Source organism: Rhynchophorus ferrugineus, unplaced genomic scaffold, assembly GCF_030347505.1.
Source record: "Rhynchophorus ferrugineus isolate W39M unplaced genomic scaffold, kcgeb_rfMv2 rfM4, whole genome shotgun sequence".
NCBI lineage: Eukaryota > Metazoa > Arthropoda > Insecta > Coleoptera > Curculionidae > Rhynchophorus > Rhynchophorus ferrugineus.
This window is the reverse complement of record NW_027472583.1, coordinates 6,105,084-6,116,111: the sequence shown is the minus strand read 5'-3', so window position 1 is coordinate 6,116,111 and position 11,028 is coordinate 6,105,084. Positions and strand designations below refer to the sequence as shown.

The 11,028-nt window shown below is 32.2% G+C and overlaps 1 protein-coding gene across 3 annotated transcripts in view; it reads left to right on the top strand.

The window, feature by feature from the left end:
• Positions 1-6,400: 6,400 nt before the first annotated feature.
• LOC143195976 (DNA (cytosine-5)-methyltransferase 1-like) overlaps positions 6,401-11,028 on the top strand; it is a 30,700-nt gene continuing 26,072 nt past the window's right edge. For 2 of the 3 annotated variants that reach the window (XM_076403524.1, XM_076403527.1), the window contains exon 1: positions 6,637-6,727. The gene's annotated coding sequence lies outside the window, so the exon portion shown is untranslated. Of the gene's footprint in view, positions 6,520-6,636; positions 6,728-11,028 lie in introns of those variants that run through there. The other variant, XM_076403526.1, reaches the window with a different exon arrangement.

The following is an 11,028-nucleotide window of genomic DNA, read 5'->3' as shown; positions in this document are numbered from 1 at the left end:
GTCGGGTTTTGATTTATTTATTTTCACCGTCCTTGCTATTTGGAAATCCCATAAATTGCTTTTAATAGGAAGCAAATGAATTACTGGTTCACAACCGCACCTATTAAATATAAGTACGCTTAATATGCTTCAAAAACTTACCATATCAAACAAGATAATTTCTTTTGCCTGGATACCCACCCATAATGGAATTAAAGAATTGACTTCTTAGCGAAGGACCCCATTTCAAGTGGTTCTCACTTTCAAAACATCAGGCCATTTAAACATATAATCCCTTATACAGAATCCAAACTGGATGACGTGACTTAACTGAGCTATTTCTTCTGTATTATCCTTTCCGAATCCAGGCGCCTCCCAGTTATTCTTAGCCGATTTATACTAGGATATTTTAAAATTACCTATTTCCACCTACTGATGGAAGGCCCTCAGTTCAATTGCCTCGATGAGACTCTCCATCAGTATGTCATATACTCTTAGAATACTACTCTTTGTCTACATTGAAAGACGAACTTAATTTCTTTGTTGTCTATAAGAACACCTTAAATTCCTTGAAATACTTAACCCTGGTATCTGATCACAAATTTTGCTATCTGACCTGTACATTTTTATACCTTGTAATTCGAGGTCGAGTCGAATTTTAACATTATATGTTCGGCAAATTATATCAGGTCATACATCAGGTTTGTTTGGTTTGAGGATTTCTAGATGGTCAGCAAATGTTTCCGTATTTTACTGATTGACGCGTGTTCAATTCCACGTAGGTCACTAATATGTGGACTTCATTATATGAAACGTCAGGCTGAATAAAAATCTTGCATTACAGCTAGAATGTCAAACATGAGAAACCCTACTTTACAATAAAAGAAACTGAAAATAAAAATTCTTTGCCCTACATATATGATATACCTTAAATGGAAAACATTACAATGGCAACATTTGCTGACATTTTCTGGCACTACAATTCTTGCTATGAAAGAGAATAGCGAAGAAACCACAGGAAAAATACAACAGGCAAGTGACAACATAAATATTTGGGCCCAAATCTGGAAAATAAAAATAAACGAAAGTAAATCTGTGAATATAAAGTTGATGTATAATCAAACCGAACAAGCATCAATTATAATAAATAATACCAATAATATAGCAACAAATCTTAATGCAAAACTTTCCTGGAAGAAACATGTTAAAAAGAACAGTAAAGAATAACAAAAAAATATTGAAATTCATATGGATATATGGAATTGAATTATGAGAATGTTCCCTGACAAGTAATGTAAATTCAATACAAGTTCTCCATAACAAAGTCATTTGATCTTGTGTAGTGTAGCGTGGTCAGTTGTACTTAATAGAAGAACAGCAGCATTAACACATGATCATTATTATACCAAAGACCATATATATAGGGTCGATGAGTCCTCCTAGATAACATACTTATATATAGTCTATTCAAAACAGTAGTGACATGGGAGACCTGTCAAAACGTCGCAATGTTGCCGCAGCAACTCTTCATTTTAGTACATTTTGGCTGTGATATATAACAAAATTTTAATATAAATATAATAATGAAACAAAAATGTTATGTATCAAATTAATAACTAAGCTGTTTATTACTAATTTCTCAAAAACTTGCTCAATATTCTACCATTCGTAAATTTCTACTTAAATGTGTCTGATAGAATTTACACAAACTGAAGCTCTTATTTTCGACAATGCCTCTTTCCATAATTCCAGACAGTTCTGCTTTGAATATCCATTTCGATCTGAATATCTATTACAATAATCCTTTGTCCCATATCAACTAGGGAGGAAGACATAACGCTCTGTGGCCATTTCCCCGAAACATATTTTATGTACTTTAAGCCATTCCTTATTTGCATCCTTTGTTGATGCACTTGTTCGGATTTTCCCTACCAGTGTACTACTATATATAGTAGATATGGTGCATTGTACATAACAATAACTAATGGTTCCTAAAGTTCTTTAAAAGCTGATTTTCAAACTGCTGCAAAAACAAATTATGCTTTATTTCTCAATGGTTCCCTTGGACTTAGTGGAAGACAATAATTCTAGACCAGGAATAAAGCCATTCCTGTTTCCAGTATGAAGAACTGTATGTCTGCAATGAATTATTAATAAAGGTTATGACTAACAAAACCTACACCCTTGTTCTTTATACTATATTTATTATTATCTTGCCATGAGCGATCCAATATACCAGTCTGAAATATTTATGTCTCACTTAAATATATAAATTGATATAATAATTTTTCCTTGATTTTGTTATATGTTTTTAAAAATTGTATTCTTTTAAAAGCAATCTCTAGAAGTTCCGTTAAACCCCTTAGTGGATTATATTGAGACCACTTAAATCCTATATTATCCAACAGTGCATGAAGTGATGTTCTACATCCCTCAAATAGCTGTATATGTTTTGGCTTTTTATGGATAATTTCCAGACTAACAATTTTCTCTGCAATAACTGTATTTCGATTGAAAAAACTATTTACTGTTTTTTACATTTCATGGATTTGATCTCTGATAGAGCTAACAACAAGCTGATCTACATTCGTCAACTGTTTCGCATAAACACAGTTTCTTTTTGTTAAATACTTATATTGTTTTTTTATTTTTTGAGATATTTTAGTTGCCGTTCCCGCACTAATATACAGTGCAGCTGCAACGCGCAAAAAATTTTCAATAAAAACCCCGGCGATTTGCAATTCATTAAAACAAAGCGTTAAAACAACGTTTATCAGTTTATAACCGGTAATTAGAATATTTTGAAAAATTTTGCAGACCTTTGACAAACGGACAACTTTTGCAGCTTCTTTCGGTTACATCATTGAACTTCTCTAACAACATTATATCTCTTTTTAAATAGAATAAAAAGATATTGTCTGACTGTAAAACTAATCTACAACTTTAGACACTGCTGTCTTGAATTGACTACATATTTAAGTGATTGTAAAGGCAAAATGTGGGTTAATACGACTAGTCCCAATATAATATATAAGAAATCCATAAATACATTAAATTATATAATCTTTTAATGAAAGTAAAACTTGTTAAACAACCCTTTTAACAATAATTTACGTTGTACTACTATTACGCTGTCTATTATAATATCGCTATACATGTCTGCGAACAGAACTAACAGAAAACACTCAGCTACAACAACAGCAGCTTTACTTCGCTACGGCAAGTGGAGGGAAAAAAGTTTCCGCAGATGCAAATGTTGTCGGAGAGGTACGTATCCCGGGAAAGCTCCAAGTTTGAATGACACGTTTTCCATTAAAACCGGGAGGCAAATAAAATTGTTTCAAGTTTGTTCACGCACACAGGCACAAGACGGACGCGAAGAATAAATTAGGCCAACTTTCGGCCGGTCAACTTTCGGCTCGTTCGAGAAATTGTTCCGAGAAAAAAAAAGTTGCGAAACACTTGTCTTCTATCGAGTGTTACTTGGATGGGCCAAATAGCCTCTGCATGTGTTTAAAAATGTAATGTTTCAACAATCAAGTTAGGAATTTAGCCAAACACGGATTATGATTCTCTTAGGGAACTCTCAAAGGCCTGTAAAATGTTTCATTATTTATTTTATTGTGTGAAGTCGGTAGAATGAATTTTATTCAAAATATTATCCATCGATAGACGCCACTTCATAAGAAGTGAAGCGCTGCTCAGATGTGTCACGAATCATATGTCAGAATAAATAGTATTCAAAAGAAGCAAGGTCTGGAGAATACGATGGGTGTGGTAGCACTTCACTCTTAATTTGTGTTCTATATATTCTTTGGAAAATCCGAGCCCAAGTTAACTAGATTAATCATGTGTACGTGTCTTTGTGTTCATATATATGTATACTGTTTTTTACAGAAATACAACAGAAGAAATCATAAAAATATTACCCAAAGTTTAAACCCAAAATGTGTTCAAATGAGGCAAAAATTACATCACTACATAGTATAAAACAAAGTCGCCTTTTCTGTCCCTATATCCCTATGTGCGCTTAAATCTTTAAAACTACGCAACGGATTTTGATGCGGTTTTTTTCAATAGATAGAGTGATTCAAGAGGAAGGTTTATATGTATAATACATGCATAATATACTAAGGCAACATTGCTAATTTTAGAGGTTTCTAACGTGATGTCGTAAATTAACCTATTTTTTTAGGCTTATTTAGCAATTAGCAAAAACGCTGCCTAACCCTACGAGTTAGATCAAATTAATGTACTACAGTATTGTACACCATAAAAAGGTCTACAAAAAAGTCCGCGATGGTATATGTTTATCTTTTAGGGATAACCCACATTAACCATTTTTATTGTTTACTTTTTACGTGAGAAAATGGCTTATTTACGAAGCTATTTTAAGCAATACGGCATTAATCCTTATCGAATTAAGTACCTTAAATACAGTGTGCAATTAATATAGATCAATATGGTTCCTTACAGCATGTAAATTAAACAAATATTTTCGGAGATATTACAAATTTAAAATTTGCGTTTAAAAATGTGTAGTGTAATAAAAATTGTATGAATTTAGATATTCCAAAGATAGCAGGAAATCTTCATAGTAAGTATAGGGGAAGAGGAATTGTTTTACTCCAAATTTAATGCGTGCAGGCCAAGGGCAGTAATGAATGAACCAAAAATACTGGATCGATTTTAATCATGTTTTCATTGAGTGACATAGGCATATATATTTTATGCACGTGCAAAGTCGGAGCGAGCCGCTATGTTTTTATATACAACGTTCATATTTTTTCTGTAGTGTATTTAATTTAGTATCAGCATTGCACCCGTGCGAAGCCGGGGCGGGTCGCTAGTTGAATATAAATGTAATTAAACTACATGAAAAGTTTAAGTGTAAAGTCATTCAATAAATATAGAGCCAAATTTTGTTGCCCTTTAAAAAGATGTTTGCAAAGTGCTATCAATCAATAACTTAATTATTTTGAAAGAGTGAATTTACTTAAATAAATATATATTGATTAAGATACTTATAATTAATATTTTTGCTTAAGGCTACTTAACCGAGATAGGTGGGATTTTTTTGGGTCTACGCATGGAGTCAAATGCATTCTTCACCAAGTACGTATAAAAAAGATACATTATTACAAAATGAAAAAGCACAATTTATAGACCAATAAGTAGAGACTGATTTTAAGCTGCCTCTTATAACTTGACTCGATTTTACTATAATAAGAGAACAGCATAAATAATTCAGTTTAATTTTTTGTTACTGTTCTTTAAAAAAAATACTTTTTCGTATTTTAGGGTAAATTTTATATGGCTCGGTAAATGGAGGTAATGCGAAATGAAACACTGGTGTTTACATTATGTGACCGTTATTTATTGAAGTAATATAATATATATATATATATATATATATATATATATATATATATATATATATATATATATATATATATATATATAAACATAAATTATATATATATATATATATATATATATATATATATATATAAACATAAATTATATATATATATATATATATATATATATATATATATATATATATATAAATTGGCATAGTATGTATTTCCATGTTGGTTAAAATATACAAATATATTTGCAAATATAACAAGAAAATTTAGTTGAAAAATCTCCAAAGGAATCTAGCAATAGCTGAATCTATTAAGTGCTATAAAAAATGTTTACTTATAATTCATATAACGTCTTTTGCTATTTTATTAACTTTTCTCAGTAGTAAGGGGTAAAAATTTTTAACTACTACTTTATTTGTTCAACGATAGACAAATTCAACAATATTACAACGTAAACAATATCCCACATGGCACATCCCATCAATAATCCCACGTCCAATTACAAAAAATTAAACTTAACAAAGAACTTTGTTTTGGCAGGATTAGATGAGTAGTCGGTTTGATGTTTCAGTGCAACCTCATAATTAAGTACTTCATAAGTCCAAATAGACTGGTAAGCCAATCTTTTAATCTTAGCTTGTTCGAGTTGGGAGTATTTGCTGAGTAACGAGTACAGTTGTTTGATTATGAGTTTGGTCTCTGCTTTTTGTCTAAAATGATGCATGATATCCTAAAATAATTGCAAATATAATGGCCAAATTTAACTGAAATGTGCCTATTAAGGTCGAGTCTATTACTTATTATAGAAGTATTATATAGTTCATGAAATGTCTAATGTTTATTCTATTTTATTAACTTTTCTCAGTCAGTGGTAAAAACTGTAAAATCCGGTAGTACTGTATTTGTTGAATGATACACAAATTCAACAAGTGTTACAACATAAACAATATATTTCTCACGTCGAATTACAAATAATTAAACTTATCTATATTCTATCTTATCAATCCGGATAAGTTTCTTAAGAACCCGTTCTTATCCCTACAAAATCTCAGGGAAATGCCCTCAAATTCCTTCTTAGACTACATGTTAAACCATAATTATCTCGTTGGTAGTTTAATGTGCCATCTGCAATAATCTCCAAACTATGATAATCAATATCACACTTATGGTGAGTATATATGTTTATTTATCTCATAAATACCTGCTAATACTTGAATTAGTATATTATCCTTATCACCTGATTGTATATCAGCGCGATTTTATGTGACACATATAAGTAAACGCCCTGTAATTCACAGTCCCGTTGAGTTTGTATGGAATAGACAAAAGAAAAATAACTTTCCGCAGCGCAATTTCGACATCAAAAACTCAAAAAGGTAAGAGAATTTTGTGACTTCTTTAATAGTATGTAAAAAAACAATATCTTACGCTTGGTGTGTACCTACATAATCTTATAGTTGACTGTGATACTTTTGCCTGAACTCCACTTAATTTTTGTCATCATCCTTCGTAGTATTATTTCTATAATCGATAATCATTGCTGCTGCAGGACTTCGGAGTATTGATCACTAAATCTTGCCCCAGGTCTCACAATCAGTTATTTCAGACAATGTTCATCTTCTGTTCATCAGGTCACTTCCTACGATCTCGGTTCATGTCTTTTCGGAGTTGTTCACTGTAGCCTCATTCCAAGAGGTAGGTTTCAAGCTACAGAGATGTCAGACTGTGCCACACTTCACATCGCACATCAACACAAAGGGCAAGAGCTCCTGCAGCTTGGCCAATTCGATCGGTTACGTCTGCGGTAGATGCCACTTTATTCTCCTTAGTTTACGTTTCCGTTAAAATTTACAATAGCAAACGATGCGTCACTATAACATAAAAGATGCTGGAAGCCCCAACACCTGTATCGGCAAATGCTCATCATACATGAGAATCTAGTAACAACAAATAACACCATTCCAAAACTACCCAAAAGTGCAGTGCATACAGGCGAAAATAGAGCTATTCTCATTAAACGACAATCCAACTCTTTCCACATCTAACACGTTCTTCCGTAAGATAACGTAGCATGAAAACCTTATCTATACAACCTCTATTGGGTCCGTTCCGTATACGGGAAGTCAGTAAACCACTTCCTAGCTATTGTACTTGATAGTGTAATCCCCATAATATTTATAAAGCATTTCCTTGGTTTTGGTCATGTTTTTATCGCGCCAAAAACAATTCAAACGAAAATAACTTTCCACTTTTGTTAAAACTCCCTCGAGAGCTCGTCTGCTGGCCAATGGCCGTCAAATAAAAATTAGCTGGCGTAACTTGCTCAAAATCTCAGAGTAGTCTGTTAATAATAGGTGGCAGTTCATTATTCTTGTATAAATTATTATTTTATTCGCTAGACCCGATAACAGGTTGTTGAATTGAAAAGTCCCCGGCCTAATGCATAGATGGCGCTACTAGAATTAAATACATATGTTTTTTAGTCAGCCCTAACCCCCAAAAGACGTGTGTATAAATTTGACAGCTGTCGGATCATTAGTTTGTGAATTATAGCATTTTGAATGAAGCAACTTTTGTTATTGTGAAAAAAATGGATAAAAAGGAATTTCGCGTGTTGAAAAAATTTTCTTTTTGAACGGAAAAATACAGTTGAAGCAAAAACTTAGCTTGCTGCCGAGTTTCCGGATACTATCCCAGGAAAAAAATCAACAATCAACGGGACTTTCAAATTACTTTTCAATTAACCTGTTAATAACGACAAAATAATCCAAAATATTCGGAAGATATACTCAGCACCAAGGGAATATATATATATATATATATATATATATATATATATATGTAAATTTCACAGTGAGGTAGACATACTAAAACCATAAATTAAAAATATTACCTCTATTTGGTGGCCCCAAATGTATAAATGTACTCATCAAGCAATTACTTCCATCAAGCATAGAGACAAGAATTATATATCCAGGTACAGATTTATATTTACTGCATGGTGTACGGTTATATTCTAGTAGTTTTATTACTGTTTTGAATGTGAAATACTTGTTAATAAATGAAATTATTATAGAAATTATTTCAGATACAGGGGCTAAAAAGCATAAAAACATAAAAAAGGATGAGTTCAAGATGATGTGAATGGAAGAGCCATAGTCCTTACAAGAAGATATTTTACTAGTATATTTTAAAATCATAAACTAAAAATTAAACTTGCTAACAAGCACATTAGGACATATATTGGAGAAAATTAAGGAATGACATATTGATACCGCAGCAATATGATAACTATCGTCTAAAGAGTAACATAGGTAGTACATTACTGTATTTAATGGGTCTTACTCTATATTTTAGCTAGAAAATGCAGGAATCTTTTTCATTAAATACCTTTATAACTAGAATAGATTGGAAAGAAGCTAAAAAAGCTGTTACTGCATACAGTGAGATTAATAGATGATTATTTCTACAGTTGATATGTTTGTAACACATGGGCAAAGAAAAAACTGGTTATTTTTGTTGTTTAAAGTTGGCCTTATTCATTAAACTAATCTCCATCAAGAGTCACACAATCATTTCAACGCCACTCTAACATTTCAATACCACTTTTGTAGAATGATTTATCTTTTGTCTCAAAATAGGCGCCTGTCATCTCAGATGTCCTCTCAGATGCATCCATGTTTCATTCATTGTCACATATCGACGCAAAAATGCCGGTTTGTTACATCACGACAACCATCAACACGTTCTTGTTTTTGGTCAGCAGTGACCAAACGCGGTACCCACTTTGAACATAGGTTTCTGATAGTCAAATTCTCATGCTATACAAAACCAACAGGTTCTTCTGCTATCTTTACGATGACAGCTAACTCACACAGCTTCACTTTTCGATCATTCAAAACGATTTTGTGGATTTTTTGATGTTTTCTGGTATTACCAACTCATTTGGACGTCCACTGCGTTCTGTATATTCGGTCGTCATCTCTACTAGAAGTTTGAAGTTAGAAGTTCTAGTTTGAAGTCAGAAAACTAACGTTTTATTGTTGTTTTTGATGAAGCGGAATCCTTGTAACACTTTTACTTCGCTTGAACGGTATATTATCCCATCAAGAAGCAATTTAAAAATAAAACAAGAATTTATTTTTGATCCATTGTTTTAAAAACAATAAAAGTAGTGTCACTCTTAGCATAATAATTCACAAACTTTAATAATAACTTAATTTTAATAAGAACTAAGCATAAAAGGTAAATATGCTCTCTAATGAAAGTACAATATATTACTTGGATACACAATTGTTAATTAGGTAACATAAGACACGCGCCTGGAACTCAAACCCAAAATTGGTGGAAGGCATGGAAAAGAATACAATATAAATATATATAACTGTGTGCTTAATTGCAGTTTTAAGTCCTTAGATAATATATGCATTAGATCTGCTATAATGTATTAGATCTGCTATAATAATATAAAATAAATTATATTTGGTAACAGTTTTTTTATTTAAATTATTTTATTTAGATAAGGAATGTTGTTGTATGTCAAAGCCAAACTGAACTAAAACTCAGAGTTGATACGACAACATTGCGACGTTTCAATGTCACAAATTTAGATGAGGTACGTTCAAAGGTTCTTTGGATAGACTATATATATTTTGCCATCCATCAAATATCACAATCTGCAGACATATTTTTAATGAATTTCAACTGCACCACTGTACATACACATATCCTATTTGCTATTTCAGACGCAAGCATAAATTACCGATTTATTTAGTAAAATGACAACCCAAAATGATAGGGGTATTATTTATTTTAAGCCCGATATTGAAATTGAAGATTAATGAATATGTGTACCTTGTTTTAATTAAATTTAATTAATTTATCCAACAACTACAAATAATGTCGAACTTGGTCGGATCTATAACGATCCTTTGCACTCAATTTGGCTGTAATAGCCGTTTAAATATGGACAAATTGCGACAGCGTTCACATTTAATTCCATACTCGTTCATCAAAACGTTATATTTTTAACCGAGGAGAAGGTTCTATGTTCGGCTGTATATATTTTTTAATGTATGTTCGCCGATTTCTCCGCCAATAGTGGGCCGTTTTTCAAAATTCTTTTTTTATTCGAAAGGGTGCTCTTCCGACGTGGTCTCATTGGAACAAAATTAGGATCTGTTCGGGGGAATGGGGGAAAATGAGGGAAACGCTCAAATTTCAAAAGCACGTACGAAGTTTTCACATCTTTTTTAACTAAAATAAACAAATATTTATATATAAAAGAAAATCGGAAGTCGCTCAGTACAAAAACCATTCAGAATGTTTTTTAAGCACTAACTATAGCATGTAAGATCTCGTAGAAATATGCAGATAACTGCTTCTAAAGTGTAATGGTTAAAGCGTTTAGCTCCAAAGCGAAGATTGCGGGTTCACGATTAGTTGCAGGACGCAAAAGTTTCGGTTTAATACGTTTAAACATGGCCAAAAACTGCTCAGAATCATCAACATTGGACGTCCACTGCGTTCTGCATCATCGGTGTCTCTACGACCACGTTTGAAATCAGCAAACCAACATTTAATTGTTGTTTCTGATGGAGCGGAGTCCTTACAACACTTTTCAAGCCATTGTTTCGCTTGAACGGTATTTGTACCGATCAAGAGGCAGTGTAAAATT